This window comes from Podarcis vaucheri (assembly GCF_965113315.1).
Source record: "Podarcis vaucheri genome assembly, chromosome: W".
Taxonomy (NCBI): Eukaryota; Metazoa; Chordata; class Lepidosauria; order Squamata; family Lacertidae; genus Podarcis; species Podarcis vaucheri.
The window spans coordinates 32,342,278-32,350,979 of NC_138757.1; the positions used below are offsets into that span (position 1 = coordinate 32,342,278).

At 51.4% G+C, this 8,702-nt stretch overlaps 1 long non-coding RNA gene across 1 annotated transcript; it reads right to left on the reverse strand.

The window, feature by feature from the left end:
• Positions 1 to 4,921: 4,921 nt before the first annotated feature.
• Positions 4,922 to 8,087, reverse strand: LOC309523286. Its single transcript, XR_014215293.1, has 2 exons — positions 6,791 to 8,087; positions 4,922 to 5,869 (listed from the first exon to the last, which is right to left on the reverse strand). It is a non-coding gene; the product is annotated as an uncharacterized lncRNA (long non-coding RNA).
• Between the last annotated feature and the right edge of the window lie 615 nt (positions 8,088 to 8,702).

Below are 8,702 nucleotides of genomic sequence, written 5' to 3' on the forward strand. Positions count from 1 at the left end.
ACAAATGACACAGTTACATTTATAGCCCCCATTTCCTGCAAGGAGGTCCAGTTGGTGTGCAGAGTTCTCTCCCCCCCCCCCATTTTATCCTCACAACAGCCCTTTGAGGTAGGTTAGGCTGAGCGTGAGTGCCTGGCCCAGGGTCACCCAGTGAGCTTCAGGGCTGAGTTTGAATGCCTGCCCCCAGCATTCCTCCTCTGCAAGGCCTGCCTCCTCCCATGACAAAGTCTGCTCACGCACTCTCAAGCCCCCATGGATGGCTGAGGCAGGTAAGGTTGTCTGTGTTGGAGGAGGGCAGGAGCAGGCAAGGTGAGCCATGCCCCCAAAGGAGGCAGCTGCAGCAGCCCCCTCCTCCTGCTGCCCTCCAGGAACAGGGCGGGGAGGGACCAGCCCCCAGGAAGGACATGTTTGCCTCCCTCTGCAGTGCTCAGAACAAGAGGGGAATGAGGCCACCCAGGCCCTCTGGAGCACAGAAGGGCTCGCCATCCTTGACTCATTTTGAGGAAGTCTCCTCTTTTGAAGTCAAATGTGACTGTTCTGGATTTCCTTAGCAATTGTCCACTTCCATACTGTGTATGTTGAGTCTGATAGCACTGTGGTCACTGTTCCCATTTGATTCAACCACACCTACATCTTGTCAGTTGAGAGCATCAGGCAGAGCACCCAGCACCTACCGAATCCTTTTTTTATTCCAGCAGGTCTTTTTAACGGAAGTCTGATGTCATCCATGTTAACTTTTTCTGCAATGTATTTCTCGTGTGTCACTTCAGAGATGATTATAGTCAAGTGGTGTATAAGCTGTTTAAATAGTAAATAGTTGAATGCAATTTAAAAAATAATAATTGTATAACAAGGGGGAAAGCATACTTGTATCTGACCATATTTTAATGGACACAGACTTTGATAAATACCATTCTAGCCATAGGCTAATTTTGTGGAGTTTAAAGCTAAGCATACAAGTTCTGAAAGCATGCTTTGAAATCCATATGAACTCTAGTATGCTGTCGGGGGAAGAGGAAGGATGTGGTTGGCTGAAATGAAGTCCGATCCTGTACAGATAAATCACTAGTGGAAGCGCCAACAGAAACGTGTACAGATTCCACACGATCATGAGGAAGCCTGAATCTGGGCAGGACCTTGTCTCTTTGCCTGTCCTTTGTGGCTGCTCCACCCAGGTCTGAGACACCTTCCAGAGTGAAACAGTGATCGGGGGGCGGGGGAGGCAAGAGGATGGAGCCCTCTAAACCCCTCGGCGGGTAATTTGAAAACAGACTCCTTTTGTCTGGATCTTCCGCGCGCAAAGATGGGTCTGTATGCATTTTGAGCAGAGGAGGAGGGTCTGTGGAACTGCCCACCACTGCGGTGTACTGTTCCCAGGATAGGTAAAGATCATTCAACAGTTTTCAAATTGAAAAACGGTGTTTCAAGACACAAGATATGCCCACACTGGAAGAATGGCAGACGCAACTGATAGACTACATGGAGCTGGCCGAAATGACTGGCAGAATTCGATACTTGGGAGAAGAGACAATGGAAGAGGACTGGAAAAAGTTTAAGGACTATTTACAAAAACAATATAAATTGCATGAATGTTAAGAAATTGCACGATTGAAAAAAACATGGCACCAGCAACTTAGTTGAAAGACATATGAGACTAAGTAATGTGTAAGAAAAAGATGAAATTTGAAGTAATATTATGTTTAAATTAAGCAGATAAGTATTTGATAAAAATTATTTGACGTTCGAGACATGATATTGGAGAAGTACAAAATAAGAACTGAAATAAGGTAATAAATTGCTGTTTATAACTTTAGTACCGAGAATGCAGGGAAGGGAGATGTGAGGAAGTCCAGTTAGTTATGAAAAATATGTTATGAACAGTTATGATTTTTTTTATATTCTATGTTTATGTTTCTGTCTACTTATGTTTCTTCGTTGTTTGTTATTCTTTGGTGAAGGTTTTGTATATGTTTGGTGATTTTTCTTTGTTTGAAAACTGCAATAAATTTAAAAAAAGAAAACCGAAAAAAAACAACGGTGTTTCATTTTTATGATCCTTTGTAACACCATCCAGTTCATTTAACCACAACCTACGACCCTTGAGGTTTTGACTGAAGCAAAAGGATTGATTCCATCCCTGTATCAAACAGCTGTGATTTGAGGATCGTCTGTTTCATAGCAGCTCCTGTGGCCCTTCCCTCTGCTGCATTTGGCATGAAGTTGCCGGTGATTTCCCCAGGAGTCAAAAGGCCTACCTACTCTGGGCTTATTCTTGGGAATTACTTTGCAACAAAGAAGGAAGCTTTTCGTCTTCTGATTCTTTTCATTTTTATGTTTTCAAAATGCTTGATATCTGACACTGATTTCTGTATATTGTGTTTTCTTTGTTTTTCAAGCTTTCATAAAAAATAGCCTTTGAAACCAGCTGGTACAGTGGTCAGAAGACTTGCCTTCGTGTCCACAGAATGGAGAAGAAAAGTTCGCCCAACGCATCCCGGGGTGCGACCCCAGAGACCTCCGGCTGCCACCTGGCTGAGCCTTCTCATTGCCAGCTCACTTCGATGCCCTCTGTTCCCAGAGATACCACTGGAAGAGCTGCTTCCCTTAGCCAGGAAGAGTCGGCGTCCCAGCAGCCTTCCCAGCAGGCCTCCCACATTTCCTCCTCCTTGGGCAGTGCTCCATTGCAGGTCCCCGAGCAGCTTTCCGAAGAAAGGCCCCATGGCACTGGCCAAAGTGCTTCCCTCCCATCTCTGGATGAGGTTTCTTCTTCCCAGTGCACCACCCAGGGAATGGGTCACCAGTGTGCAGCGACATTCTCTAGCCTGCAGTCTGGGAGTAGGAAAAGTGTGATCACCTTTGCGGGGACGCAGGCTGTTTCCTCTACCTCTAAGTCTCCAGAGGGGTCTGTCCCAGCTCCGAGCACAGCTGATCTGGCTAAAGGCGGCCAGGGGCAAGGCCAGGTAAGTCCAGATTGAGAGGTAGGGAAAGGGCTTTGAGGCTGTAATGCCCTCCTTGAGTCTCTCCAGCTGGTTTGGACAACTGCCCCCATCCCTGACCCCTGGCCATACCGCCTGGGCCTGGTGAGAGATGGAGCCCCAGAACACCTGGAGTGCACCAGGCTGGGGAAGGATGTCGTGGGGTGGAAGGCAACAGGAAGGCAGACAGCCCATCCCGGGGTCGGTCCTTTTCCTCCTTCTAGCTTAATGGCTCACCTGAGCCGTCATCCTTTAAACTGGGGAAGCAGCAGCGGCTCATCAGAACTCACAAGTTAGGAAGTCCTATGTTATAGTCCCCATCTTCTTGTTATGTCCTGTTGGTGGGGAGAATCGTGCCGTTTTCCTGTGGGCTGGCAGGTGGGCCCAGGGAAATGGCTTTGTTGGGGGAGCCTCCGAACTCGTCCTCTGCATGTTTGTTCCCTGTTGCCCCAAAGTGGGAACTGTCTTGCAATTCAGGCTTGTGGCACACAGGTAGAGAAGGGGAGCCGTTTGTCTCTTCAGATGCCTGGGAGAAGAGAGCAGTGGGTGGGGGCAGCCTCTGCTCCCCCTTCTAGAAAGGAGGCCTTTGCCAACATGGGTGCAATTCTGCTCCATGTGGGGGAAGTCTTTATCCATCACGGACTTGGGGGGATGCTGCTGCCAGCCAATATGGGCTTTGAGGGATTTTTTTTTACTGTAGGCCTGTTTATTCTGCTGCATTTCAATGTTTGCCTATTTTCGGACCTAGTTGTAAAGTACCTTGAGATTCCCACATAAGAGGTTGCAGGTAAATACTCTAAAAATAAGAACTCCCCCCCCCCGTCATGTCACAAAGTCAATTGACACAGAGCCTAAAATAATGCCAACGAGCTCTTCTACCTGGAAGTGCAACATCAGCCCTTCAACACATCACCATGATGTGCAGTTGTCACACGGCTACGACTCATAAGCCATGAATGCAGGTCTGAATAGTGCCCCTTTGGAAACCCCCTCCCTCCATGCAGAAAAAGAGCATCTGCCCCTGAAATCCTTTCAGTATAAAGTGTATGAATGACAGGCAGCTAAAAAACTGTCTCCTCGGCAATTTGGCTCATGTGTCTCATAGAACACTTTGCGTGGCGAGTTCCCGCCCCCCACCAAGATAAATAAACACACGAGACACCATAATTAAGGTTAATTGGGCAAATTAGGCCACAACTTTATTGAATTCAGGAATGAGAGGCATTGGCTTAGGCATTGGTCCTAACAACTATCCGGCTCCAGCCCATTTGCTGGAGACACGGTGAAGGGTTAACACTGATCGGGGGAGTCTCCCGCCGAGGCACGTCGACTAGGAGCTCCCCCGGGTTACCGCTCTGGGCGTGCCTTTGGCCCACACCTCCATAGGCTTCGGACAGGGCCACGCCCCCCGGAGTCCTTTAATGGACCACCTTTCGTTCACTGGGGGGAGGTGATGGCGTTCCTCCCCCCCCACACATCCTCTTAACCCCTTCTTACCAATGCCTACCGCCAATGCCGAAGAGTTGTGACGAGTTGCTACGAGGTAGGCGAAAAACCAAAAGGCTGGAAATTGCCAATTGGGAAAAATTCCTACCATGCCCCTTGCGGCGACAGGCCGAAGCCCATAGCAAAGTCAGACCTACCTAAAGCCCAACTAAAGGGAGGGAGGGTGGGAAAACGCGGCGCTAGCCGGAGAAGAGAGGGCGAGCCCCCTCCGCTCCGGTCCTAAATAGGGCAAGCCACGCCCCCTCCAGCCAGCCGATTGGCTGGCCGGGAGGCGTGGCCGGATGGGATTCCCCTACTCTCGCGGGGGCTGAGACCAGCCCCCGCTCACGTGGGGAGGGGCGTGATGCCCCCAACCCCACCTCCTGGGGCAGGCCCGGAAGTGGCTTTGCGTGGCGAGTTCCCGGCCCCCCCAAGATAAATAAACACACGAGACACCATAATTAAGGTTAATTGGGCGAATTAGGCCACAACTTTATTGAATTCAGGAATGAGAGGCATTGGCTTAGGCATTGGTCCTAACGACTATCCGGCTCCAGCCCATTTGCTGGAGACACGGTGAAGGGTTAACACTGATCGGGGGAGTCTCCCGCCGAGGCACGTCGACTAGGAGCTCCCCCGGGTTACCGCTCTGGGGCGTGCCTTTGGCCCACACCTCCATAGGCTTCGGACAGGGCCACGCCCCCGGAGTCCTTTAACGGACCACCCTTCATTCACTGGGGGGAGGTGATGGCATTCCTCCCCCCCACACACATCCTCTTAACCCCTTCTTACCAATGCCTACCGCCACCGAGCAGTCGCTCGCCGCCAATACTCTCATGCCTGAATCCACTCCCTTATCCCCCTAGCAATATCCATCAGCCAAACATCGTTACCAGCATCCGAAAGATGCACGCCATCATACCGGTAGAGGGCCTCAAGGTTGAAACGAATGCCCGGGTGGCCAATGACCAACCCCCCCAGGGCTGCCACTCTACGCACCACCGCCCGATCCAAGGCTTTCCTAGCCCTATTCATAGCTATCGGGCACCTGCAATCTCTCCAAACCCGCCTCTCCATCAGCGAGGCCCAAATAATTGTGACATTCGGGTAAGCTGCCTTCAGCTCCTCGAAGTCGCTAAAAATGTGCCACTGCAAATCAACTGCCTTTCTGTAGGCTAGGTCGTTTTCCCCTAATTGTATGAGTAAAGCGTCTGGGGGGCCCTCCACTGCTGCTCTGGCCTTAAATGCCAGAAGCATCTCGGCCCAGTGCATTCCCCTCCGGGAGACCCAGGAAATGGTGATGTCTGGTGGAAAGCCCAGGCGTGGCCCGAGACCGGAATTAATGGCGCGGACCCTGGCCCAATGCACAATACTGTGCCCGATAATCCAGATGCACACCCCCATGTCACCTGTAGGAAATTGAGATAAAAAGCCATGGTCAATCACCACCACAAGTTCTTTCTCAAATAGCGTTTGTACGCATCAGACTTCCAGCGACCTAAGTCCCTAATCCTTTCCGATGTAAGACCCAGGTGCATTGCCGTGGTGGCTGCTCCAATCCTGAAAGAGTGTGCTGCAAAATCTGCTGCGGGGATGCCGCATGCTGCTAGCGCTAAGCGCATGACCCGAGTGAACTGGTGACGCGTCAAAGGTAAACCATCTGCGTGGATCAATAGAGGCCCTGCCGAGCTGACCCTCAGGGATAAGAAGCGCCTCGTGTCTTTAACTGGACATGGGCCAGGCCTGCCAGTGGCCATCAGCTGAACCAGAGCCCCCCTCCCGTACTGGTCTGTTTTGGAGCTGCGTATTCGTATTACCAGGTCCTCCCGTGACAGGGTAACATCGCTTAAAAGCAAGCCCCGGGAGGAACCATGCCGACCCGCTTCATAAACTACCTCACCCACGCGCAGAGCTCCAAAAAAGGCAATGGAATAAGCCGCTGAAAATAGGCGCGCCTCGTACTTTGACCAGCATACTGCACACAATTTTTTATGGATTTGTGAAAGGATGTCGAATGATATCGGCCTTCTCATATCGCAGTTTGGGGGCTGTAGCCTGCGCCAACCCTCTAACGTCCTTCGTATAACAAAATCGTCACAAGGATCTGTGGAAAATACTGCCTTGCAAAAGAATGAAATTGCTGCGGCATAAAGGTTGAGGGTTCTGGGGGCGCGGCCCAAGCGTCTTAGGTAAACTAGGTAAGATAGCACCTCTGGCTTGACGGGAGGGGCATTGCTCTTGATGGCTCGGGTTTTGTCGCGGAATTTTAAAAAATCTAACCAGGCCTTCTTATACGATCTCAAAGTGGAAGGTGCCAATGAGGCCATTACTCCCTGAATCACTTCTGGCTCCCAGGCCTCTGGTCCCCATGCCTCTGGTCCCCGAGACTCCACAGATGTTCCGGGAACGGCTGTGGCAGAAGCTCTGCATCCGGTGCCAACGAGCGGAAGCGGTCCATCTGAAAGCGAGATAGGGCGTCCGCGATGTCATTATTTACACCAGGCACAAATTTTGCAGAGAAGTGGATGTTGAGCTCTAATCACCGGAGAACGAAGGAACGCAGGAGGACGCCTACCCTTGGTGACCGTGCGACCTGCCTGGAAAGTACTGCCACCACGGCCTGATTGTCGGTGTGGAAGCACACCCTATGGTTACTAAAGGTTTCTGGCCACAGGTGCACCGCCACTACTATCGGAAAGAATTCCAGGAAGGTTAAATCTCTGGTAATGGGGCCCCCTTGCCAGTTGGCGGGCCAGCGCTGAGCACACCATTGGCCCCTAAAGTAAACGCCAAACCCCAGAGAGCCCGAAGCATCCGAATGGACCTGGAAGTCAACCTGCAGCGACAGGTTGTCCTGCCACAGGGAAATGCCGTTGTAGTTCTGCAAGAACTTCAACCAGACTTCCAGGTCGGATTTCACTTCCTTGGATAGCCATACCCTATGGTGAGGGGAACGCAGCCCTGCTGACAACTTCGCGAGGCGGCCGCAGAATGGGCGGCCAGGGGAAACCACGCAGCAAGCAAAATTTAAGTGACCTAACAGTGACTGGATTTGCCTGAGTGTAACTTTTCTTAGGGGGAGCAGCTGCCGAATCAGGTCGCCAAGCGCGATGAGTTTCTCCCTGGGAAGTTTTGAGGTCTGAGCGACAGTGTCCAGCTCGATACCTAAGTAAACCATTGTCGTAGCCGGACCCTCAGTTTTGTCGGCGGCTAGAGGAACCCCCAGTTCCCCTGCTAATGATATGAAGGCTTCAAGGAGCTCCGAGCACTTAAGCCTGCTTTTGGCCACGAGGATAAAGTCGTCCAGGTAGTACGACACGCCCTCAGCGCCGGTTCTAAAGCGAAGCGCCCAGTCTAGGAAGGTGCTGAATGCCTCAAAGGCTGCGCAGGCCACAGAGCAGCCCATGGGCATTGCCTTGTCTACGAAATACACCCCCTCAAATTTGAAGCCAAGCCACCGGAAATCTTCCGGATGAACTGGCAGGAGTCTAAAGGCTGACTCAATGTCACATTTTGCCAGCAGCGCCCCCTTTCCGAACTTGCGTATGAGCTGTACCGCTTGGTCAAACGTGGCATATCTAACTGTGCAGAGTTCCTGTGGTATCGCATCATTGACTGACCCCCCCTTTGGGTGTGGAGTTTGGAACTGACAGGGTTAAAACTCACTGGTGTCCTGTATCTGGATCTGGGAGGAGCTGGGAGGAGCTCCATGCAGAGAAGTGCGTCACAGGATGTTGTTCTGACGCTCTTCAGATCTGTCTCTGCAACGGACAGAGAAGCAGCTCAACTTAGAGGCTGCTGTGAGAAAGTGCTTTTGGAAAGCACAAAGATGCCGGAATGCTCCGATGGTGTCTGACTGATTTATTGCTCTGTAAATAAAGCTACTAGAGATAAGGACGGACTGTCTCTGGACTGATTTATCCCTTTTTCTCACACGGAAGCAGGACCGCTGCTACTCTGCAATTTCTTTGGCCAGGTCAGGGTGATAGCAGAGCCTACGCCAAGGGAGCGCTGCCTGGACCCAAAGATTTATTTCTCCAAAGGTTATGGATGATCCGCGTCTCCTGATAAGTGTGAGAAGGGAGGAAGGCTGCCAGCTTTGAGTTGCTGTGATCTCCTGCCAGGAAGGGCAGTGGGAGAATGCTGGAGATCGGAGCCAAGAGCCAAGGGGAAACGGCTGCTGCTTCGGAGGTCCAGCGTGGCATTTTGTGAGTACGCTTGAAGCCCCGGGGGGAGGAGATG